Source organism: Chamaea fasciata, unplaced genomic scaffold (genome assembly GCF_029207755.1).
Source record: "Chamaea fasciata isolate MVZ Bird 193981 ecotype frontalis unplaced genomic scaffold, bChaFas1.0.hap1 SCAF_3, whole genome shotgun sequence".
Taxonomy (NCBI): Eukaryota; Metazoa; Chordata; class Aves; order Passeriformes; family Sylviidae; genus Chamaea; species Chamaea fasciata.
Genome location: NW_027094088.1, coordinates 58,548,643 through 58,574,494, shown reverse-complemented (window position 1 = coordinate 58,574,494; position 25,852 = coordinate 58,548,643). Strand labels below are relative to the sequence as shown.

The 25,852-nt window shown below is 40.6% G+C and overlaps 1 long non-coding RNA gene across 1 annotated transcript; it reads right to left on the bottom strand.

The window, feature by feature from the left end:
* Window positions 1–7,523: 7,523 nt before the first annotated feature.
* Window positions 7,524–13,128, bottom strand: LOC136287732 (uncharacterized). The gene is made up of 3 exons (XR_010720285.1): window positions 13,054–13,128; window positions 12,359–12,432; window positions 7,524–7,689 (listed from the first exon to the last, which is right to left on the bottom strand). It is a non-coding gene; the product is annotated as an uncharacterized lncRNA (long non-coding RNA).
* Window positions 13,129–25,852: the final 12,724 nt, after the last annotated feature.

Here is a 25,852-nt window from a genome sequence, read left to right as displayed (position 1 = left end):
TGTGATGATGACCTCACCAGCCAGCCACGGGAGCACTGCCCCATGAGGTGGTGATCTCCTCTCCTATGGAGCATTCACCCCTTCCAAACTGCTGTTTAACTGTGTCCCCTACCTCTCCTTTCTCTCCTGTAGAATCATGTCTGTGTAGAAGTCCATGTTTAAATCCTTTCCTGGTGAGGTTACTTGTTCTTGAGTGCTCCTGGAGAGTTATGTACCTTCCTGAGTTTCTGCATAGGAAGTTCCAGCATGTGCTATTTAAGCAATTTTCACAAGAATGCTAGGAAGCTGAATCAGTGCTTCTTGCTGCACAAGAGAGAAGAAACCCTTCAAACATCAATATTCTTGAAAAGTTACATTTCTTCCCATCACAGAGCAGTCTGGCTGATGTTGGGCAGGAATTAGATGTGCTTTACTTCCTTTATTCCTTGTATCCAACTGCACTCTACTATCACTCCAGCTAACATACTGGCTGAAGCCAAAATTTGATCTCACTCCAGTTTCACACCTGAATACCTGAATCTGATGCAGTTTTATTGAAAGATGTGGGATCTGTTGGACACACAATGGTGATGGTGAGCACACACAGCCAGTCCTTCTGGAGTTAGAAATGGCTCACAGGTTTGAATGGAGTTCAGCATTTGGCCATTAAGCATGACTTTAATCTCCTTACCTTCTGAACTTACGTCAATTCTTTGGATTTTCTAGAGAGCTGGCTTCAGTTTTAATAGATTTTCATATATAATGGGCCATCTCCTATATTTCCTTGCTTTGGGTAATATTTTATAATAAATACTTGATAGTTAGAGGTTTTTAAAAACTGAATTATTATCACTATGATGGCATTCAATGCTTTCTCAGTGCTCCACCATGACATATGTGTATTTTACTCATATAAAATGAACAAATGCAAAAATTTACACTAAAAAAAGAGAAAATTTAACTTTAAATTGGTCTTTCCCAATAGATATTCTAAGCCCTATTGTGTGTAACTGATCCAACATCACATACACCAATAAAGAGGAATCTTTTTCCACTTAAGTTTCCCCATATTTATCATGCATCAGTGTGCGTGGTTGACACTTGAGATGTAGAAATGGAATATTTAAATATATTTTTTTAAAAAATAATGACTTTGTTTATATTTAACGAAGACTTGCAGAGTGTTTAAACACCACTCATGTTAGAACAGTTCTTAAGTTAGACTGATACTGGCCTATTCTCCTTAGATTTAGGCCAAAGTTGTACAGTTGCTTCAGCCAATGTTGTGTAGGAGAGCTGTGAGGAAAATGCCAGCTCCTTCTCTCTGTTCATATGGTCACATAGCCACATCTATTCCATGTGCTCATATTACTACTCATACAACAGTGCTGGAGGAGCAAGGCACAATGGAGGACAGAGTGAGGGAAAGATGTTTTTTAGCCGCGTCCATTCCCTGGTTCAGCTCCCTGCAGAACTGAACAAATTACTCACAGCTGCAAGGGCACAAGTAGCTTTGGGTAGATGAAAACGGGGAAAGGAACCACCCCACCCACCCCCTTTCAACACGGCTCTGACTGGAATAAAATAATCATGGAACTTCAGCCCCAGACAAGCAAGCAGAATTACCTGCTGAGGCTGGGTTTGTGGGGGAACAGAAACAATAAAAGTTGAAAGGAAGCTATAGGGTTTGATGAGGTTTGTCTGTGTTTGGCAAAAACTTTTTCCTTTCTTAGAGGTTCTTGGAAATGTCTTCAAAACATTCCAGGCTTGGTTTTGCTCCTTAAATACTCTTCAGTGTTTTATTTTAACAGTGAAGAGCCAAATTCTTCCCTCAGATATGCATGCAAATACTCCCACATTAATCAGAAGAATTGTCTGCACATTCCCTAAGTGCAGGAGGTTTCTCATTTGGTATGTGCTTTGCTTCTTAAGGAGAAGTCAGTTCTGAGCACAAACCTATTCACACAAATTCACAAAAATTTTGTGTTTTTCCAGCATGGACTGAGGATCAGTTGCTCTTGCCCTATAGGGAATACTAACATATTTCACGAGAAGACTCAGTGGCTACAGAAAGATTGCCCACAAAGCATAGGGTGTATCAGGACAGTTAAACTGGGGAATCTGATTCTTTGATTTATGAGAAAGGATGAAGAGGTAGGAAGAGCTGCACATAAGAATAGGATAAGACATTAATTCATGGAAAAGAAATTGGTACATCATATTTGATTTAAAATAAAAGTACTGAAACAGTAATGTAGGTCTTTATACTACTTGATAAAACGCTAGTGGACTCTAAAAATAGGTTTAAAAACTGAGCTGCTGTTTTGATTTGTAAAACAAGTTAAACCAAACTTGACAATAAGGCATGTGCTTTAGATTTCCCTGGTTTGAGGCACTGTTTACTCTGGCAGATGTATCCTTAAGTGAAGCTTTTTTTCCCCCCTCAAAGCTGTTACATGGTAGACTGATGCTGGCTGACCCTGAAGCAAAAATTTGAAAACAGCACATTTATTTTCCTGCTAATGCTAAACACATATGCTATGCAGCTTTTTTTTTTTTTTTTTTTTTTTTTTTTTTTTTTTTTTTTTGGTCTAGATGGAAAATCTTCAAATCTGGACTATTTGTCCCTTTTACCCTGACTTTCAATGTTTTCATGAGCACAAAAATAACATAACAAACTTGGGGGATGGGAGCATGTGTGTTTTGCAGTGGGAGAGCAGGCTGTAATTTGCAGGCTTCAGGCTGGAAAGGGGCAGATGGGAGGAGCCAAAGGGTCAGCCTGGTCCCATGTTGTGTCAGTGACAATGGGCTTTCCCACATGCCTCAGCACACTGCAAAGCTCACAGAGTGCTGCTGCCCAACTGGGCAAAATGTGAGCAGACCTATAAATTCCCTTCTCTTACTTTCCTTATAACAGAGGCAAAATACCAGGCTGGCAGTCATCTTTGCTACTACTTGAACAATTCATTGGGAAAAAAAAACCTCAAAAAAATCCTGCAATATTGTTGGTATTTACAGACAACTCTGAAGCAAGATGACTTTTTGGAATAGTGCTGTGATGTGTAGGCCCCATGCTACAGAGATTTTGTGGAGGCCAAATATGATTGCCTCTATTTTAACAGCTTTCATGAAGGAATAAATAAAGTCAGCATACCTGTAGAGCCACAGTCAATCTCCAAGACACTAAGTTTTCTCTCACTGGAAACCAGCTCAAAATACCCCCTAAGTTGTGGAGTCAGCTGAGTGTGTCAGGGTGTGTTACCAAAAAAAGGTGCAACATGAGCTTGCTGACTGAAGTTGCTAAAATGGAGCAGTGGTTTGGGTAAAACACTGAGGGTCTGTTCCATGCAATTCTTGAATGGATTTGACTGGAATGGACTTCAGCTAAATGGATTAAATTGTTAAACCAATTTAAGGAAGTCCATGTTCAGAGATGAAAGAAATTGCTTAAATTGGTGCCAATCCTCACATCAGTAAAGAGGGAAAAAAAAGATTTAAGAAAGAAGGACTTATAAGAAATCATTCCTCTTGATGAAATTTCTAAACCTTTGCCAATGCTAACTGAAAGGAATGAAAAAAAGTCCTCTGGAGAGCTTTTAGCAATTAGTTCCTGTTTGCAAAGAATCTGAGTCTGTGTTGCTCTAGGGCGCTCAGCCCAACAATTTTTTATGTTTTTTTTATAAACTGGACTGCACCTCATTAGAGATGCCCAGCTGTATTTTTCTCTCTCTTTCACAGCCATACACATCACTTTTCATCCTGTCCTTTTCATCACCTACTGCTTCTTTAGCAAGTAAAGCAAGTGAAAATAGAGCACAAAGAAATCTCATCCGCATTTATCAGTCTTCTCCTGCTGTTTAGCAGCTGGAAACACAGAATTAAAGCAGCACCTTGAGACACAGTGCTGTGGCCATCACCCTTGCAGATATTTGGCAGCCATAAGTGGTGTGTGGAGCACAGATCCAGAAGCTCTGTTACAAGGTACCCAGGGATCTAATAATAACAATAATCACAAAAAATCTAATATTATCAATAATCAATAATTACAAAAATCTATTATTTTATTGTAGAGGGCCAGACTGCCATGGCCTCCCTCTGAACTGGCAAATAAGCTACCTCTGACCTACAAATCGTATGGCTGTCTCACTGAAAGCAGCAAAATTAAAGTGAGTCACACACTACCATGCTATAGATTCTAGATTACATTGGTGCCACCGTGTCAGAGCAAGTTCTACTAATCCTCACTTATGCAGACGTATTTCCAGTATGTTGTGGGCGAAACCTGGAAGAGCCCTATAGATTGTTGTGGCTCTGAATGATGAAGACACTAAAACCTATAGGACAGCATAAGCATCCTATAAGGACATAGCTGAGCTTTACTTTTAAAACCACAGGTATCTCATGTTTTTCTCCTATAGGGCTGGCTAATAGAGATGCAAATAGGGTAGAAGTGCACTTCTGGTTCCCCTCAGAAGAGGTAGCAGGAGTTAAAGCTACAGTCCACTGGGTGAACCATTCCATAGGAGTGACCATTACAGAAATGCTTGAGGGAAATGAATAAAAGTAGGACCAGTATGGAAGAACCAGAGTGCCAGCCTATAGAAAAAAAAATAGCAAAAGAGACTTCTGTTTTTCTACTGTTGCATTTTGAAATGATAAAATGAGGTTATAGTCAATATACAATACAGACTGTGAATAAAATTTATCTTCTTTTTTCTTTTCATACCAAAATTCTTACTACTTGACTAGAATTTCAAGAGCTTCAGTAAAAGACTTGCTCTCAAAGGTAACAACTGAGCCAATATGAGCTGGTGTCCTTGAATGCAGAGGTGTGGCCTCTAAAAACAAGAGATGCATAACAGTACCTTTCTGTTCTGTAGCTTAGTAACTTGGGATGTAAATGAATACACTTCAAAAGAAGATTTCCCATTTTAATTGGCAAGAAGAGAGATCCATGTTAGAAAGTAGATTTTGTATACTAAGTTGTCCAGTGTAGATCCTTTGGATGTGTTTGTGCATATATGTCCATACATATAAAAGGTATGTTGCTATATAAAAACTACTTTTGTATTTTACTGTAGTATGGGAAGTATTTCCACACTGAATTTAACTCTGTCCAAATAAAATAACTTGATTAATTTTAGTATTGAGCTTACATTTTTTTTCATTCACTACATTTACAAATCAAATGTGCAATACAGAAGATATTTTACATCCATATCATCAAAATGGAGCCACTGTTTCATTTGGGGCCAATATAAAACAAGCTATATTTACTGTCTACCTGACTGACCTCTTCACAGCACAAGCAACAATTCTACTGGCCTGTGCTCCTAACAAGTCTGCCAGTGAGACCTAGTCAAAAAAACAAATTTAAATCTCTTTCCTGCTGTATTATAGACATGATGCCTGGAGTAAAGCATCAAAATAAAATCTGCCACTCAATGCTGACTTTTTAAAATACTCCTCTTGTGTCACACTAACACTGTGAGAGGGGCAGAGGAGATGGAAAAGAGGGGAAACCTGGTGAGCATAGGCTGGTCAGACGAAGCAGAGAGGAGAGTGCCCCAGCCTACTACCAGGTGAGTCGTGCTGTGCTTGCCTTGGCAGCTGCCTCCAAAATGATTCCTTGGGCTTTCTGGGATGCACTGAATGCAAATACTGGAGTTGGTATCATTTGTGACAGATGTGTAACAAATATGGCTCACATAATGGAACCCACCTGAACAGATCATCTCACAACAGCTGTGGAGATGCTGCTGTCTCGGGTAGGGTCTCCTTTTGTTAGCAATAAACCAGAAAAGGGTGTTTCAGTCACTCTGCTGCTATTAATGTGAGTTGACTAAAAGGCTTTATTCAAATAATTTATTTGGTATCCAGCTTCATGGTACCAGTGTTTGGAAATGTGCTGATTTTTAGAGCAGTTCTGCTTGGTTATGGAGAGTTCCACCACATTTGTGCCTATAGGCATCAGGGAAATCCAGTTAATCCTAAATTTTCCATTCCTCAGTGCAGGGCAGAAATCAACTCTGAGATGTTCATAGTGCCCTTGAAGACAAGGGCACCCATTTTTTTCCTTTGGGATACCAATTTCACCTATAGACTTTCCGAATATGCTTCACTATCGATGCTACTCCCTTGATTTCTATGGAACTAAGCAAAAAAGGCATGTTTATGCATGGTGCCAAAGCATTGCCTTTTTTTTTCAAATGCCCAGTTTCTGTTCAAAAGATCTAAACTGTTATGGAGGTATTTCCAGTTTAGCAGAGATCTCCTAAAAATCAATTTAATTAGGAGCAAAATATTGTCCTTTCTCACTCTCCTCCCTTTTTCAGCAGTGTTTTATTTAGGAGTTCAGACAGACAAATTTTCAGTCAGTCACTCACCTCTGTTGAATAGCAGGAGACTTCTTCTACCAAGCAGCATAGCTAGCTCTCTGTCAGTCCTTTGGCTGGTTATCAAAGGTAAGTGTCACTGTATTGCCAGTACTTCATATTTAGTGCTGGCATTTCTTTTTTTATTCCAAATTATTTTCTTTTCCAAAGTAAATGACCAAATTTATCTATACTAAAATGTTATATTAAAATTTTTTAATTATCCTAAAAACCAGTGCTCAGGCTGGCTCTGAGGTGGAGCCTGGTGTGTACATGTGCCCGTGTGTGTGAGGAACTAACACAGATTTTTCCCTACCCATCTAGGGCTGTGTTTGACAGTCATGATTCCCCCTTAGCCACTCCAGGCAGCTTATGGATTTGGGAGGATTTTAGTCACATCTTTCCTCCCTCTGTTATTAACAGTGGAACAATTAAAAATAGCTGCTTTCATGCTCCCTTCCTACACAGAGGAGTGATCCAGCCTTGCTTACTAAGGAGTGCATTTGCAGAGGACTGGGCCATTTTTTTACCTGCTTGAGAGTGGTTCTCTTACTTATTGTGTTTTTATATGTTCCTGGATTCTACCTTCCTCCTCTTCTAATAATGCTTTCAAAACACTGTTCTAAAACTTTGCACACCATACATCTTAGCAAGCCATAATCATATCTGGTTTAGAGCCATGGCTGGCATCACCTGTTCTTCTTACTGATTTTAGAAGCAAAATGTTCAAAGATTAAGAAACTATGAAGGGGGAACCAGCAGCTCTCTAGCGCCTGGAAATTTCTAGGCACCCTCCTGACACAGGTGCATTAAGGTTTGGGACATTGCAGTATCTTGGCTGCTTTACACTGCAAAGCTCTAACAGGAATCATTGCATCTCCTTGAAGTGTAAAGTAAGGGGCATTTAAGGACACAACTTTATGATGACTGATTTCATTCTCTCAAAGGCAGAAAAAACCTTGGTAATAAGAAGTACAAGCTAGAATTAGAGAACAACATTCTTATTTTTCAGGAGATTAATGTCTCATCCAAAGGTATTAGAATGTATATATCCATTATAAAATAAAACAATGTTGATTATATTCCCTGATTTGTTTATAGGAGTAAGACTTTCATCAATGTATAGTTATAAAACTTCACTTTTGATTGTTAAAGTGTATTTTGCTGGAATAGATAAGAGAAAAAGGAGATTTTTTCACAATTGCTTAGCAGTCAGTTTTTTGGGGAAAGAGTCTGAGCCACAGTCTTCATCCTTATCCAAGCTTCCCAAGCAGATATTGTTCAGTGGCCTTGATTCAGTCAAGGGAACAGATCTTAAGTTCAGACTTTGGTTTCCCTAATAGTCAAGAAAGGGAGAAATAGGTCAGCTCTTGAATCCAGCTTGCTTCTGATATTAATCCGCAGAAGACAAATGTTAACAAAGTGGAAATTTTGCATGCAGCTTCTCTGGCACTGAAGCAAAGTTTGAAGATTATTTTTTGGAGACTATCAGAGGTTATGACAGACAGCAGATCTATCTTGCCTTGGCCTGCTAATGAAACTTTTGTGAAGCTATACTGGAATTGAGATTGTCTGTGTGATCTAGGTTAATACAATGAAAAACTATGAAAAAAACCAAGGGAGAGAGTTACTTGCTATTATTGTTTTCCCAAGTTTTTATGTGGCTGGTCAAGTCACTTTTGCACAATAAGAAGATCACTTGCCATTTCCAGCTATGTTTTCTGCTGTAACAAAAAAGCTACCTTGGATTATATGCCCTCTCAGTATCTTCAGTCACAGCAGGTTAAAATCCTATCAGAAGTCTGTTTGCAGTACACAAATCTTTGGTCTCCTTCATACAAAACAAAAATCCATCTATGAGGAAAATTAACTGGATTCTGTTAGGATAAATTAACAGGACAATATTTCTCTTTTGTTTATCTGCAGTTTCTATTAGCATCTTCTGAAAACAAGACAGCAGTTTGATACTTCCTGTCAGAGAACTTCAGTGCTAGAGATTGCCTTTATCTGTTCCACAGGTTGAGTCAGATAAAAATCTAGTGAAAAGTGTCATACTGACAGTGAGACCAACAGAGATAATTCTGGCAGTGCCTTTAGTTACACTTGACTCTCTCTAAGCCTAATATGAGTTCTGACAGCTGGAGGAGGGTAATAAAATAAAAATAAAATAAGAAACAACAACAAATAAGTATCTCAGAGAATTAAAGCTTCTCAGTTCTGATTTCATTGGGAAAGCAGACCTGCTAACAGTGTCTTATTTTTATCAGCATGTTAATTTGTCTTTTGCTTTTTCTACTGAATAAAGACCAAAAAAGTGCTGTTTATCGATGCTGTTGTACACCACAATGACACAAGACTGACTTCAGAAGGTTGAAAATTACTCCTTTGCTTTTGGGATGTGTCTCCCTTTTTATACTATTCTACACAGACCAATTCGATTGGTGAAACAAAGACAAACCTCTTCAATCACATTGGTCAGACCAGAGGGACATCAAGAAGTCCCTCCTGGGGAAAGAATGTAAACATAGTACAGTTACAAAAACATGTCTCTTGTTTGCAGAAAATTCCCTGGGAAAGGAATTTCAGAAGACCAAAACATCTCATGCACAAACCAGGGCTACATTTTATATATTATTGGTGTGAATGTTTGATTATTGGTATTGATTTTACCTTACTTCACATAAAATATTTTACCTAAGATACATAAGATCATAATGATCAATATCTTTCCTGTGGTACCGGCTACTGTGAAAGCAACCTTAAATATGTTTTTGACTGAAAATAACTGAGTACAGTGGACTTAAATGCATGTGGCAAGCTCCTCATGAGCACATAATTTGCAGCATTAGCTATGATGGACAAGATTTTCAAGAGCACTTCTGAAAGACTTTTCCCATGCTGAACCCATTGCCCTTCTGCCCATCAAGCCCTCCCAAATTCTCCCTGTCTATGTTGTCCCTATTGCTTTGGCCATGATCCTGAGGCTGCTGTAGGAGAAACAGAGACAGAATAAGCACATTAACAGTAACCCTATACTAGCGTGCTGCGCGAGAGATGCCTGTAGCAGCACGGCGTCCCCAGCAGTGTGCCCTAGACAAAGCCTGCCAGCTATTTCCCCTGCAAACCACCCTGCATGGATGTGGCTGTGGCACCGAGAGCTGCAGGTCCCCATAGAATGCGTTTGAAAGGCATGTGGTTGCGTTTTGTTTGACGTTGTGACAAATCCCAGCTGCACAGCTGGCTGCGGGCTTGCCGAAGGTAGAGAGGAAAGCTTTCCTGCTCTCCAGCTTTGCACGGCTGCTGGGGAGGGCTGCAGTAACATAACTCTACTTTGCTCCATATTTTTCCCATATTTAAAAGAAAATAAACCATATGAAAAAGTGCCCTTCCCACATGCATAAGCACTTTTGAACTCCTCCTGTGCTCTGGATAATTGTTCTCAACTTGCATTTAATTTTAAAGCTTGCTGCCTCTATTTCAGACCAAAGAGGGATTTGTCAGCTATTTCCAATTACGGCAGTTTGCCTGAAGAAAGACATATTTCGACTTACAAGCCTCATACTGCCTGTGTGTCTGTACCCATCCAAGCACACCTAGGGCTGAGAAACAGATAATGACATTGTAGGGTTATAAAAAATAACAGTAGCAGTGCCTCTTGTGATAGGATAAGAGGCTTAAATGTTTTAAAGTAAGAGAAGGTAGGACCAAGAAGGGATTTTTAAGGAAGGTGGGGATTGACCACTGAAAGCAGCTATTAAGGGAAGGAAGAGTTTGTTGTCTTGCCAACTTCAGATTAAGGATAGATTTTTTTTTTCTGGAAGATGTATAATAGTCATATTCATTTAACGAGTTCAAGTCAGGTGTAGGCAGTAAAATTTTCAGGTTGTCCATAGTCAAGAAATTGAGCAGACATCTATCATCCCTTTTAGTCCTAAATTCAAGAGATCAGTGAGGAAACATCAAAGTGCTTGGAATGAAACTGCAGAAGTTTCACTGTGTGAGAGAACTGAGACAACTTAAGAAAGAGGCCCTGATCCTAAACCAGTTTGTGAACATGAGCGTCCATCTCCAGAATAGAGGTTGATCTCTGCAGTAGACTTGCAATCTCTGCTTAACTCAGGGAATCATAAAGAGAAATGATCAGAGGATCAGCTGTTTTGCTATAAAGAACCAGTTTTAATAAAGTCCTGCTCTTTTTCATGGGATCTTTGAAAAACTGACAATATGTTTTCATGCACAAGACTCTTTAATTTTCGTAATCTTTCTGACCACTACTGGGACGTGTTTTTTACCCCAGTGAGCTTCAGTTTTGCATTTGCCACTAACTCATGGTTCCAATATGTGAGGGACTTGTGGGGAAGTTTAAAGTAGTTTTCATTTGTAAAACAAAACTCCTGGGTAGTCACTTTGTGCCTGAGATAATTATTTGTCCACCTGTTCATCCCTGAGAGGGACAAAATGATACACAGCCAACTTTCTCCTCATCCTGGGCTTCTTCAGAAGTCCTGTCATAGCTGAAAGAGCCAAGACACCTTGGTAGGCTGTGAAATTACCTCCAGCACCATGGCCCCACCCCTGTGCCTGACACCCTTTGGTGCTGGCACTCTCTGTGCTGCACCAGTTGGGCAGTGGGAGCTGGCTGGGCATACTATGGTGACATGGATGGGCACACCACCCTTCAACCACATTGCATCACAAGTGAGGCTATGTTTGCCTTTAGAAAACCATGACTAAGTACTGCCAAGTAGCTGATAATTTTCCAGATCTGCCCCTGGGTATCTGGATTGAAAGTGCTGCTTTTTGGACTGCTGTGGTGGCCGGCAGGGGGGACCTGCCCTACAATGCAAATATTTGTTTAAGGAGTGCTTTTAGCAGTAGATTACATCTCAGCAGAGCCATGAGTACTGATTCTGGCTGCATGAAGGCCTCCCTTGTAGCAATATATCTATTCTGAGTGTAGACAAGTCTCAGTAACATTAATAAATTGGCACTGAGGGGTTTCTATGATATCTCAGTTTCCCACAGCCAGTTCAGATAGGACTCAGTGAGTTTTTAAAGGGGCAGATTGGATTAAAATCAAAAGGAGGCAGAAGAGGAGCAGAGCTCAGTGTAGCTATAACAGGGAAAGGAAGGGTATCTTATTGCTGTCTCAACCCCTTTTTCCACTTTTTAGATAAACATGTGACTCTGAGCACCCAGGTGCCATTACCCTCTCCCTCTCTCTCTAGCTATGTGTGTAACAGGTGGGAAGGATGTGTAGGTGCTGCTCATTGCCTTGCTTGTATCCCCCCAGTTTCATCTAACCTAGAGCTGCCCCTGCCCATAGCACATCTCTGACTCTCACACCTAGGTAACTCTGCTCCTGCCCCTCATCTCCAACACATGCCGCTTTCTTCACTCCCTGAGTTTGTTCTGGTTCCTCTTTTAAGGGCTCACATGCTTTTTCTGAGTCCCCTAGATTTCCCTTTTTCTACCCAGTAACAGAAAACCTTTCCTTTTCCCAAAGTGTGGCTATGATCTTAAATTGTCTTCGCTTTGTTTTTTGTTTTTTTTTCTTGCACCTTGCAAACAGTTCTTGACCTTCCCTTTAAATGCCCAAGATTCTAAACTCCTGCAACTTGCTCTTCTTGCTGCACAATATGGTAATCCCTCCCAAGTTCTGTTGTTGGGATTTGAAAAGCCTGTGTCCACGCAGTAACAAGACAACCTTATAGTTTTGGTCAAACTAGTATGGAATGGCCTGTCTCTGACAGTCGTATCTTAACACAGGGAAAGCTGTGAAAATCAGATGTGTGGTGCTTCCCTTCCCAAGTTAAAAAAGATGAGATGCATTACTTGCATCCATATAAACACTTTTGTCCCTCATCCTTTGGAGTTGCATCTCATCCCAATTATAATACTCATCCTGGGTGGGAAAAGGAAGAATAAATCCCTGCAACTTCTCATTCTCTCTGGCTACTGATACCTTACCTTATGCTTCTACTAGTAGCAATTTCTAAACTTACCTGGTCGCAGGACAGTGTTCTGGCAAGTTCCTGTTGCTGTTCTTCATAGTGTCATTCAAGCATCTTGGCAATAGCTAGCCAAACAAAGTACTCTCTGAGGCTCAGCCCAGAGGCACAGTAAAGCAATAAGGAATAAACCACACCAAGATCTGTATTTGGAGTGGAAAAATAGTTGGGCTAACAGCTGGAAGTGTCAAGCAGGGAAGTCTTGGGAACTAAGCACATTTCTCCACTCAGTTTGCATAGTGTAAATAACACCAAAACACCCCCTCTCTTACAGAAAGAGTGGAGATACAGCAGATAGACAAGCCTTTCACAAGAGAAGATTACACTAAAGGTGGAGAGGAATCTTGCCTGCCGGAGACTGGACATAGAAGAACCCAGGTTCTTCAATGTTTCAGCAGCCGCCTTGTTAGAGGATAGCAATGAGCTGAGACATGGACTTCTTGTTTATCTCAGCATGAAAAGGGTCCTGGTTTATTCCTCTTTCCAGCTTAGCTGTCCTGACTCCAACTACTCACTGATTCTGACTGCAGCAAGCTCCTACTGTAGGTTTCCCTTGCAGCCCCTGACTGCTGGTTATTTCCTGCTGAGCTATGAGTACAGAGTTTGCAGACTCTGACTGCAGGCTTTTACCTAGCTAGACTGTGACTGCAGGTTCCAACAACAGGCTCTAACTGCAGACCCAGACTGACCTCACTGCAATGATTCTCTCTCCTCAGGATCCTCCTTCTTATTCTTCATGATTCTTTCATTCCCTCTTCCTCAAGGTTCCTCCTTCATGATGCTCCCCAGCTAATCCACTCCCTTTTATCACACTTATCTTTATTGGATACAGCTGTGACCAGGCACCAAAGGGTTTAAAAATTTGAGACTCAGCCTTTCAGCATGAGAAGGCAGCTGAATGTGACTTAGAGGCATTCCACTGTGAATTTAGTTATTTTAAAATCCATGGAGATTTTGAAACATAACATAAATAGTTTAGAAGGATTTAAAAAAAAAAGAGATTTCTAGAGTTAATGGAAACATTCAGTTCAAATAGAAAATATTAATGAAGGAACTTTGGAAGCTTTATAAATGCTTTGAAGTTTCATCTATGTAACCAACTTCTGGAACTGGAGGAAATTTCTCCATTAGGTGAATCACTCCACAGTTGCCCACCTAAGCTGGTACTGGTCAGTATCATGGGAAAGACAGGAGACAGAATTTGTAACAATTTGAATAACACCAAAAAGGTAATATATTTTCTGCCAAGTCTTTTCCTCTATCCAAAGCAGAAACCAACTAGGAAAATATTTTTAACATCAGAGATACTTTTTTCCCTTCATATGAAGAAATCCAGAAGATGAGTGTTTCATTATAAAAATATTTCATACTTAAGAGATACTGTTGCTATGCCCTTGGTTGGGCAGCAGAGTAAACAGTTGCATGAAAGTGAAAAGATTTAAGATGTGTTAAAAGGGAGTTCATTTTAGCTGCACTGTAACTACAATAACATACCTATTTTTTTTCATAGCCATGCCAATCCTGTATGAACACTCTCCCTTCCTGTTTCTCTTTCACATTGCCTGGATAGGAAATCAAATGCAATGGAGATGGGTGAGACAAGGAAAGTTTCATATTTTATTGAACTTTGAGGGGTTTTGGAGCTAGTGGCTTGCAGAGGTAGCGCTCTGTGGAGGGTTTCATCTGTAGCTCGGTGATTGGCAATTGAAGGATGAACCATGTGAACAGACATGAATGAAAAAGAACAACTACATTTGACCCCAGTTTCGTCTGTTGCAATGCAGGAATAATTTGCAGCTTGAACCATATTTGTTTGATTTGTGCATAGAGAACACAGCATTTTTTGAAAGAAACTCAGTTTTGCTGACTCCTATGTTTGGAAATTACCTTTTCAGTTACTCAAACAGGAAAGGATAAACGCTGGAAATGTTATTAATAAAACATTAAGCCCCCTCCCTCTCTCCCTCCCCAAAACTCCAGCTCCTAATTCAGCAGAGGTCAAACAATAAAGTTTACAATCACGCACTCCACACTGCTCAGCACTCAGAGCCAGCACACCAGTGACTGGCCAGATTAGTTAATCTTCCTCAGCTTCGTCTTGGGCCCTATAACTACTGCGGCAGGTCATTAACCAGCTGGTGAAGCCCCGGCACATCGTACATTTATTCCCAAACCTTAGCAGCCGTTGTTGAGCCCAGGAGCCTTAAAGAGGTACTTCTGATGTTAGCTGACAGAATGTTAATTTATGCTTGCTGTAATTCAAAGGGATTCCAAGGCAACTGTAAACTAATGAAACCTGAATAACTTTCCCGGAGAAGGTTCCTTATTTAATCAGTTGAACTAAAATGGAAATATGTAAAATGAGCAGTCATTCTTTCTTTTAAAATATAAGGCCTTTTTGTGAAAAGGGAGATAAATGAGAACATGTTGTGTTAGAGGAATGAGATGTAGAAAAATGTTTGATTAATGCAAAATATTTATTCTTCCCAAGTTCCTTGATTTTTTTTTAAACTCTGCTGTTCATCACTGCCAAGAGTGAAAAAGCAAAGAACACAATGTCTACTAAGTTTGGTAACCTAGCAGAAGTATAGCTTTCAGCCAGGATTTTCTTTTTCTTTCCTTTCTCTTTTTCTTCCTCTCTTTCTCTTTTTCTTTTTCTTTTTCTTTTTCTTTTTCTTTTTCTTTTTCTTTTTCTTTTTCTTTTTCTTTTTCTTTTTCTTTTTCTTTTTCTTTTTCTTTTTCTTTTTCTTTTTCTTTTTCTTTTTCTTTTTCTTTTTCTTTTCTTTTCTTTTCTTTTCTTTTCTTTTCTTTTCTTTTCTTTTCTTTTCTTTTCTTTTCTTTTCTTTTCTTTTCTTTTCTTTTCTTTTCTTTTCTTTTCTTTTCTTTTCTTTTCTTTTCTTTTCTTTTCTTTTCTTTTCTTTTCTTTTCTTTTCTTTTCTTTTCTCTCAAATGAAAGGCTCTCTTTAATCAGATAATTGACTGGCTGGTAATTTTAGCCGTTTGTGACACACCAGTTGGCAGGTACAGTGGTACATAACCATGAGGCCTTTCCTATAGCCCTCCCTCCCTCCCTCCCTCCCTCTGGGACACTCACAGACCTGTCTCTGTCTTATCAGTCCCAGGGGACAATTCCCAAACACTGTGCAATGAAAATGCGAAGAAGGGGCCTTTTCCCTCCCGAAAAGGAGGGCCAGCTGTCAGAGGTAATGACTGCCAGTGGATGCACAGATGGCACTGGAAGTGTTCCCTCAGCCCACTGAGCACCTGGAGAAAGGGGGTGTCCATTGTACAGCTGTTCCTGTAGGGGCCAGGCTCTGCCCTGGTCCTGGGGCTCAGGGCCTTTGCCAGGTTAGTGGGGGGCCTGGTAGCAGCAGACACGGATGACCCCAGAGTCTGCCACACTGGCAAGGAAGACATCATCCTGAGGGATCCTCCTTTTCGTTTACTGTGGGCTTCTTGCTCTCATCCCTTCTCTGCTCTTCGCTTTCAGTGGTGGCTGGGAGTGAATTGTAACTTGCTGCATGGCTGACAGACCTTCAAGCTCCTCGGCAAACCTTGGGCCTTATTTTGAAAGGCCCCTGAAAGAAAAAAGACTGTGTGCTCCCTGAAAGCAGGGCTGCTGAACTGCTGCCAACCCCAGGCTGCTCCATTCAAAGGGCTGAGTGAATAAATGAGAATAACATCCTTGGGGACCTCAGGGATCAGTTTACTCTGAAAATCTTCAGCCTTACAAAGGGTCAGAGTCACAAGGTAAATGAAAATAGCTGGGAGGGGACTTTGATGGCCAAAATACTGTAACTGTAGAGGACTTGAAAGAAAACTCTATATTTTAAAAAGTGAGAGAAGAGAGGAAGCAAACAGGGTAGAATGTGGCTAGCAGGGGAACTTCAGCCTGCAGCCTCACCAGAAGGGAGAGGGGGGAATGAGAACAGAACAGAAAAAAATGTCTCTGCTCTCTTAATCAACAGCGATCCTTGAAATACTGCTAGGGGCAGTGGCTGTGACATGGGAGAGCCTCTCTCCTGCCTGATGCCTCAGTGCAACAAAAGTATTTCCTTTGGGCAGTGATAAGCACAGTAGAACAGAACAGAATTTCACTCACTTGATAAGTAACCAGCGGATCTCAAAACATGGAGGGATGAGAAAATGGCTCAGCCATCAGGACATGACTGCAAGAAACTGTCCTGAAAGAAACTGAAGAAAATTGCACCTAAGTGCAATTCAGATATTTTCGGTGGTTCAGTTTAAAAATGAACATATAAACTAATGCAGAGACATTTAAAAATAACATTTTGGAAACAGTTTCACAGTGGTATGGAAGACAAGGATGTGAATGTGTGCACTTATTTTGAGTCTATTTAAATTTGTTAAGGTCAGTAAGTCGTATAAGGCCAGATGCACATTAACATCTTGAGACCGCTGGGAATTAGACACCTAAACACTTCACTCTCTAAATCTCTGGCTCTTGTTGGTCTCTTCTCTTTAGCTTTAGTTCTCTGAGCAACTCCATTAATACTGACAGTAGTGAAGTTAAACACAGTCCTAAACATTTGCAGGATCAGGAGGTATGTGACTTAGAGCAGCCACAGTTTCTTATTAGGTGTTTGTATAGTGCCTGGCATCTGGGCCCCATCTCAGTTGGAGTTACTGCAATTCAAGTCATAGTAACTTAAAAAATAGGTTAAATACTGAATTATAGAAATCTTCTGACAGATTATCTTCTGCTGGTGAAATAATTTTTCAAGCCTTTAAGACCAGGATAACTCAGCTGACAAGTGCACAGCTTTGGTCAGAATGCTTCTTTCTAAATGATCATTCCACCTTAACTAAGGGAGAAGTTTTATGTGCAGCTGAACTCATTTGTGCTCTCACATGTCCAACATGATACCTGTAGGATACTAAGAGAGTTATAGGCATGTCTCCCTCCTCAACTGTCAGTAAAGAGTCTGCTATCTACAGATAGTTTCCTTTTGCAAACAGTTAATTGTTGCCGTAACAGAAGACGGTAAAAAGAATATCCTACTGAAAACAGAGAAATTCAAGCTTGTTGCATTTAGACATTCCAGTTAAGGTCCATACTCCATGAAAAAGAGTCTTACCTTTAATTTCCACTAGGCTTCGTGTTGTCATATAGACTCCGTGACTTGTAACTGCTGTTTATGACACAATTTTGTTGATAGGAGTATTAGTCCCCCATACTAGTCCACAATTAATGGTGGGCAGAGAAAATGTAGGATCCTATTTGGTGTTTCCTACACACCAGCTGCAATATTGTCTCTCTGATCAAAGTTGCCCTGGCTTGGGAATCCGGATTGGGAAGAACATGTCAGCCCCAGAGAGCACCATAGATTGTAGTGTTTTTTAGGGTTAAAACAGGAGTGTTTAACTCACCAGTAGTGTAGACCAGTGAGTAGCTAGACCCTTCATTTGAAAGTATAGATAAAACCTACCTCAAATGCTTTTGTTTTGTGTAGTGGGTTGCTATCAGAGTTGATGGGACTGAAGAGGAAGTAAAATTGCATCCACATAGGCAAATGCTAATAAGGAGACTTTTTTTCCAATCCAGAAACATTTGAGGCTTTTCTAAAGGTTTATTTTTAAAACCTCAGGTTCAGAAGACAGCTTAAATCCTTGTAGTAGGCAGAAGAGACATCACTGGTTTGTGATCCATTTTCTGTGTCATACATTAGAAACTTCATGGGGACACATTTAACTTCTCTGCACCTTAGTGCACTTACATAATGCAGAAACAGAAGCACTAGTTTAATCCTGCAGGCTCTGCAAAAGAGGTACAAGTAAACTGTAGGAATCTTATTTTGTCAGATAAATTAATGGAGAAAAAAAAGAGAGTAACAGAACACACCAGAAGATAGTTCACAGTTTATTTTTAAACAAAAGCAGGTTGTTTGCAAAACTCAGGATGGGTTTTCTAACAGACTGGGTGCCTAAACCAGGATTTGGGCTCTCTTTGTGGATGCTTTGAAGTCCAATACGAAGCAAAGTCATGCTTCAGCATACCCAGTATGAGCGTATTAATAGGTTTTCCTTTTAGCCTGCCACCTGTTTTCCCACACCAGTGGGAGCTTTGTTACCCTTGAGACCTCTATCACCTTTGTCAAATTTTGCTGACGTAGGCCAAAGGGCTCAGAAGTTATTGAAGTATCTCATGTTGATATAAGGCCCATTTCCTTAAGAAATCAGGCTGAGAAAGTAGTTGGGTTCAGAGTACACCCAAGGCTGTAAAATGCCATAATTCACGGTAGCTGTTAGCATCACTGCATAAATGAACACAAATGCACGTGTGTTTCCTTAATGCCTACTGGAAGCAATAAGCAGAACCAATAATGTATATGTAATTGTATTTATTTTTCACAAATGCCTTTTAAGAAAGGATTCTCTTAAACCAACAGTTTGAGAAATGGCACAAACTGGGATTTATCTCAATTATGTTGTGTACGATTATATGATCGACATTTTTTTCTAGGAGAAAAAATTCAAGTTTCACATGGAGTTCATTAAAATTGGACTAATGGTTTCAATCATGCTTCTAATAGTGTGGAATAGCTGGCTAGCAATGTGGGCTGTGGATAAGCCTGTGTCATATCTGCTGAAATACATGTGCTTTCTTTTTCCTTCCTCATGATGAGCAAGCTGTTGCTGAAATGTTTTATTTTTTCAAATGTGAATAAGGAAAAACGTGAATGGAGAAAACTATGAATGAACATGAAGAGTAAACATGGTAAGTATATATAAAGCCTTGCTACAGATGTGTTTTGGTAGGTGAGGACAAAGAGGCCTGTACCTGCTGTGGGGTGGACAGTTGATGTTCCTCTGCAGTGCAGTCATAGAGAAGGACAGCATCAGAGCAGTACAAGTCAGATTTTCTTATAAAGTGCCAATTTGTTCTTAGCCTCAAGCTGACAAAAAGCAGAATGATGCACCTTAAATTACCAATAAAGTGCCAACATTTTCTTTAATGTAACCCTTGTTTTCACAGTGTCTACAATCAATTTTTAAAAAGTGTGTGTCAGGCAAACAGTTTTTGGTGTTTCAGTTTTCTTTGGGGTTGCAGGGTTTTTGTTAATGTGGGGACAGGGAGCAGCAGCCTCACATACAGTCCCCCTCAGGCTATGTTTTTTTTTTTCCTTGAAAACATTTGCAAATGACACTCCTTGTTTTGTTTTTTCCAGTGTTCCCCAGCAGCAAAACTTTGGAGTTTCATTCCAAGTAACGTGCTCAGGGCCAGACCAATGCTTTTCATCCAGGGCTGTGGATTTAGCTTCAGCCTTCAGAGGGCAGCACAGGGCAGCAGACAGCACACTGAAACCTCCTCTTGGATGAGGTTTGGACCCTCTTCTCATATTTTACTCTGAACTCTTTCCTGGATGGCAGTATTGATTAATGGCATTATTCCCCACGTGGTGTGCCTTGTAAGGAGATACCTGAGCGTGGCTCTCCCTCTGTGGACATAATGGCACAATCAAAATACAAGGTGGCAGCTGTGGTTCTGCTGGACAGGCTATTGTAGGAGATCTGTAGAAGAGAAAAAGGAAGCCCCTTTGCTATGTTGTGTTTCTGTGCAACAGAAACTTATCTACAGATGTGGGTATGACACTTCCAGAAAGGAAGTATGACTTTTCAAAAGGGAAAACTGCACGTCATTTCTCCAAGAATTAATATGAGACCATTGTCTCATCATCTCACATTTAAATTTTAATTATGATTAATTCTGCTGGTATGATGGAGACTGGGAGTTCAGTGTGCCTTCTCCAAAACAAAACACGGTTTGTTAAATTTCATTGAAAAATCCAACAAAAATGGTTTAGATAAATGTTGAAAGACTCACTGGCTTTCACCGGGCATACCACATAAACAGTTGGCATCCTATCTACTTCCCTCATCTTGCTTTTAATTTTCTCTTTTCCCTTGCTTTCTAATATCAACTTTCACATTACTCTGCATTGCCCCAGGCCTGCATGTTCTATAGATCAAGTCACTTCTAATAGGAAAAAATAGTTGATTTATAAAAACATTTCTTTGATAGGTGCTGGAGGAGGGGGGTGGGGGGGGGGGTGGGGGCGGTGGAAATCCTATGGAATTTTTTTAGAATAGCATAGAATCATAGAATCTTTAAGGCTGGAAAAGACTTCTAAGATCACTGAGCACAATCTTTGACCAAGAACCGCTATCTCAACTAAACCGCATCATGTCCAGTCTTTCTTGAACATTTCCAGAGATGGTGATTCCACCACTTCTCTGGACAGCCTGTTCCAATGCTTAATCACTCTTTTAGTGAAGCAGCTATTCCTGATGTCCAACCTGAACCTCCCCTGGTGCAGCTTGAGGCCATTTCCTCTCATCTCATCACTTATTACCTGGGAGCAGAGGCCAACTCCCCACCTGGCTACAGCTTCCCTTCAGGCAGTTGTAGAGAGCAATGTCCCCTGAGCCTCCTTTCCTCCAGGCCGAACAACCCCAGCTCCCTCAGACTCTCCTTATAAGACTTACTCTCCAGACCCTTCCCCAGCTCTGTTATCTTCTGGACATGCTGCAACATCTCAATGTCTTCCTTGTATTGAGGGGCCCAAAACTGGACACAGCACATGAGGTGCAGCCTCACCAATGCCGAGTACAAAGGGACAGTCACTGCCCTGGTCCTGCTGGCCACAGTATTGCTGATACAGGCCAGGATGCCATTGGTCTTCTTGGCCTCCCAGGCACACAGCTGACTCATGTTCAGCCACTGTCAACCAGCACTTGCAGATATTTTTCTACTGGGCCGCCTTCCAGATGTTCTGCTCCAGAACATCCAGTCTATGGGTCTGCCTGGGATTATTGAGACCGAAGTGCAGAACCCTTTTCCACTTTATTCTTGATGATTCATTTAATTTCCTTTTTATTATGCCTAAAATAACCTTCACCAAAATTCCTGAAGAAAATGCCCCTCAGACCTAACTGAGGAATTTTACCTCCAGTTGAAAAGTTGGCTTTCTTTCTGCTCAGTCCTTCTCTGCAATTAAGAGTGATCTTGGAGCTTTCTTCTGGTGGAAAAACTCAGAATCTTGGCTTTTGTTCTGGCTGGCTGTGGCATGCAGGGCAGAGAAAAAGCTGGCATGAAAAGATGCCTTTATATCACTGTTTTCCTTATGTGTTGTGAAATCATGGAAGAGCCCGGAGAGAAAAGGAAGGTTTTACAATTGTGAGAGTGCAGTTCTGGGAAGAAAAACAAGTGTCCTTGAAAATATCTCTTGGGTTTTATTACATATGTTCATGGATGCCAGCAACTGGGAATGGAACAACATCAGGGAAACAGGATAGATTTCAAAATAAAAATTCAGAAGTTCTGTAATACAGTGCTAGGGAAGAATGATAAATATGCCTGACTGCACACCTAGCTCTAGCAGAGAAGAATGTAGACAATTCTCTGAGGAACAGGAAAACTGCTTTCCTGTAACAGCCTTGTGCTACTCTCCAGGCTGAAATCTGGCTCCCGGGCTGACCTCCTCCAGATGCTCCACAAGCATGGAAAAAAAAAATAAAGACCCTCTAAAAAGTCAAAGGCCTCAAGGAAGACATTAAGGGAATAGTTTGCCAGTAAAGTAGAATTCTTCATAATTGCTTTCAGTTAGTTACTGTCTTACACTCAGAGCAGGAAAACTGAGTTCATTTCTAATTCACTTTGAATAGGCTAGACACAAAAGAATGCATGGATTTTTAAGTTAACTGTTCAATGCATGTATATAACGAGCATATATTGCACTTAAAAGCAAACATATGGAGAAACAAATCGCATACCTTTAAAAGCTGCTGCAGCTCTGTGTGTTAGATAGAGAAAAGCAAAAATGAGTAAGTATTTGTTGCCCTCATATTTTACACTTATTCCCATTCCTATCATGCTGCATTACATTCCCTTCGACATCCTTTACCACTTTTTAAACTGAAGAAATGTGCCCGCAGAGTCAGGTATCTGTGTCAGACTTCCCCAGCAGTAGGCCAATTACTGGTAGACTAAGCTTACAGTGTTAAACTACTCTGCATGACAGTCCAACACTCGACCTTGGCATGCAATGCTGATCTCTCTGTGCTTGCCCACTCCAGGGGACTGTAGCCAATCTGCTGGGGTGCTCCAGGACCCAGCCCCACACATGCTCAGCAACCATCAACAAAATAAAAGTGGAAGAGAAAACGGTTTTGCTACCTACATGTCTGCAATAGAGTTTGTCTACTTTGCTGGCAGGGAGGCCAAATGATACCTTTCCTTTTAGGATAGAAAAATGGATCATACTTTCTGTCTTAAGAGTAACGTTTATGTGTCTCTGGAAATGTGATCCTTATTCTCTCTGCTCTATACATGACCCAGATGCTTTTCTGCCATTCAGATATATGCAGGATACTCTTAATTTATCTTTCTTTTTCTTTACCTCCTTCCCTCTCTCCCATTTTCTTCCTTTCTTCCTTCCTTTTTCTTTCTCCTGTCACTCTTTTTTTCTCTCAGGGAATGTGTGAATGCAGTCATTCCCAAGCAAAAGGAGTTTGCTCTTTTTTGTAGAACACTGGAGAAAATTGTTGCGTGAGTGGAAAGTTCCACAGTTCATTTCAAAGCTTTCCATTGTACAATATGTTGTGGGGATTGTTTCCATGCCAGTCTCTCAAAATGTGGTCTAAATGCCATTGTCCTCTTGAGGGAATGCATCATGCTTTGGGAACTGCAGATAGGACTAGCTGAAGGAGATCTGTAGGGATTGTAGGGATCTGTAGGCACCTTCTACCTGGGAAGCTACTACAAGTGGGAAACAGTACATTGTTTGACTAATCAGGAGTTCCTTCCTGCTTAAGTCTGGGGTAAAACAGGAGCACCCTTGGTTGGCTTTGTCACCAACATAAGACTTTGTCACCAGTGTAAGACTGTAGTATCAAGTTCTAAGAACCACTGGACAAAGACACTGCAGAGGGAGTACAAGTGGAGGCAGGGTCTGTCCGACAGATGAGCAGGGGTCTCACACCATCAGGTCTCACTGGTTTCTGTCATAAGCAAAAGGTCATAGGAGTTTTAAGAAAATGTCTGAAAAACAGCTGACTTTGTAGTTGTTTAGAGTAAACTCTTCCCAACGTCAGCAGTCACACAGATGTGGTTGCTTACAAATGAAAAAAAATTCAAAACAGAGAGATTAGGAGAGAGTTGAGCTCTCAATGCTGACTCCAAGACAAGAGTAGGCTGTGAAATGAAGCCTGCTAGGCTTGTTTGATGAGCCAGAGAGGCAAAGAGACAACTGTAACATGATCAAAACAGTGAGGTTGGGAAATGATTTTTGGAGCAGCATTCTTAACCACTGTGAGCAGGGGAAATTTTGTTTGTCAAGAGGATCGGAAAGAGTGTGACTTCCATGGTCTACTGTGCTTTGTCCAGACCAGGACTCAACAAGCTTCTTAATCTATGAAGTGCTTGGTTTACTAGACAGAATTATATATTGTATATGTGCTAGAGAAAGGTTCCTGAGCCAGTATTTGTTCTAAATCCTTCTCTTTTCATACTGCTTTTACTGTGCCCACAAATGCCCATTGAAAGCAGGATCTCCCAGACCTAGTGGATATGCAAATATTGCTGCCACCTTGTTTCAGCTACAGGGAGGTGAGAAAACACCAGACTCCTCATCCACTTGAGTTCTCATTAGCTCATTCCTGTTGCTGCTGAGCACCAAGGACACCCTGGTAGAGAAAGGTGTCCCCATGAATGGTTCCTTTAGCTGTCTGTGCTGGTGCTCCTTTCATGCTGTCCTCAGAGACTGGATGGTCTTTGGGTAAGCCAGGGTAGGCTGCTGGTCTGCCTAAATCCTTTGCAAGCAACCATTCACAGTGTGGTTACATGGACACAAGGCATAACGTGGGAAGAGGTGATGGTAAGATGGATTTATCTCTTTATCCCTTTAGCTGGGTCTGTGTTGGGTGGCCTTTCTTCACCCTGATGTTTATCTGCTTTAAACACTTGTGATAGTTTTAAGTAATAATGCTGACATCCCAAAAAAATTTCTGGGCTGAGTTACAGTGACATTCAAAATAAATTAGAGTACCAAAAAATGAACAATTTCCTAAGTTGAACCTTACCTGAGACTTTGTGTGGATGTGATTTTTGTAACCATGTGAATTATGAGTTCTTGGTTTGTTTTGGAATTTTATACCGTGTCACACCATAAACTGTTGCCTAATTTTCTCTCCACCAGCACTACATGAGCATCATGGCTTTTTAAGACTGCTTTCTTCTGTTGTTAAATAGCCATGCCTACTGACACTCCTACTTTTGCAGATGGGCTGGAAATCTTTACAGAAATGCATTTTTTCTAAAATAGCAATATGTCTAAGAATAAATTAATATACCATTCAGCCATTCAACCTAAGAAAGATAGTAATGCTCTTGTTGAAAGACAAACAGGTACGAAGATATGTCCAGAGATTAACACTGTGCCTGATCTATGTAATATTAATGGTACAGAATGAGTTATACAGAAGAAGAGCTAATAGTATTGAACGACTCTTAGGTAAAAGACATAGCATAAAGGACTTAGTCAGGTTACAAAGAAACACTGGGCTGGGCAGTAACAATTTGATATATAAGACAGAAAAAAGGAGGAGAGGATATTGATTTAGGATCATCATCACTTTATTTTTCCTTTGAAGGACTGAGGTACTTAGCCAAAGTGAGTTTATATATTATTAATTTTTGCCATAGAGAGCAAGTGTTATAGTTTCCTTCTGTGCCTGTCTGAACCGCACGTGACTGGTTAGAAGCTTGATTCGAGTCCTCAGGTTGAGTTTCCTTCCATCTTCTCAAGTCTGGAAGAGCCTGTCTGATCTGTGCTGCACGTGACTCAAAGCCAAATTAAGACAGTTAAACAAATATGCAAGACAAAAAGAGTGTGTTTATTTTCTGGCATTATGTGCATTTTTGAGAAATAACCCCTCATTTGTTATAATTTAAATGAGAAAGACAAGTAAGTTTGAAATTTTATGTGCCTTGCGATAGAGCTGGTAAATGCACATGTTGTAGAGCGTTCCTGTTGTCTGGAGCTCATGGGCCCCTTATTGCACTCATTTGTTCTGCATGGCGAAGGCTGAGTTCCACAGTTTGCTCTTGGCAGCTGAGAGCTATTATTGGGCTGCAACATCTGTTTCAACAACAGTGGGTCCCTGGTCAGCAAAACTAATTAAAAAAGAAGTGTAAAGTCAAATACCATGACCTATCTGCTGTGTCTACATGTAAACATGGAAACTACTGGAATAATGAAAACTTAGGATTATTTACAAAAATCTGACAAGTGATGAAATGTCTCAGAACTGTTCTTCATATCAGACACTTATGAACAGGACAGGCAAAGATTAGGATTCCTGCAAGCGCTTAAGCACGTAGGGAACTTTTTATGCACATGGGTATTGGCAGTAAACTCATTGAGGCCACTCAGCTGTGCAGCCCTTCCCACGTGGATGAATATTTAC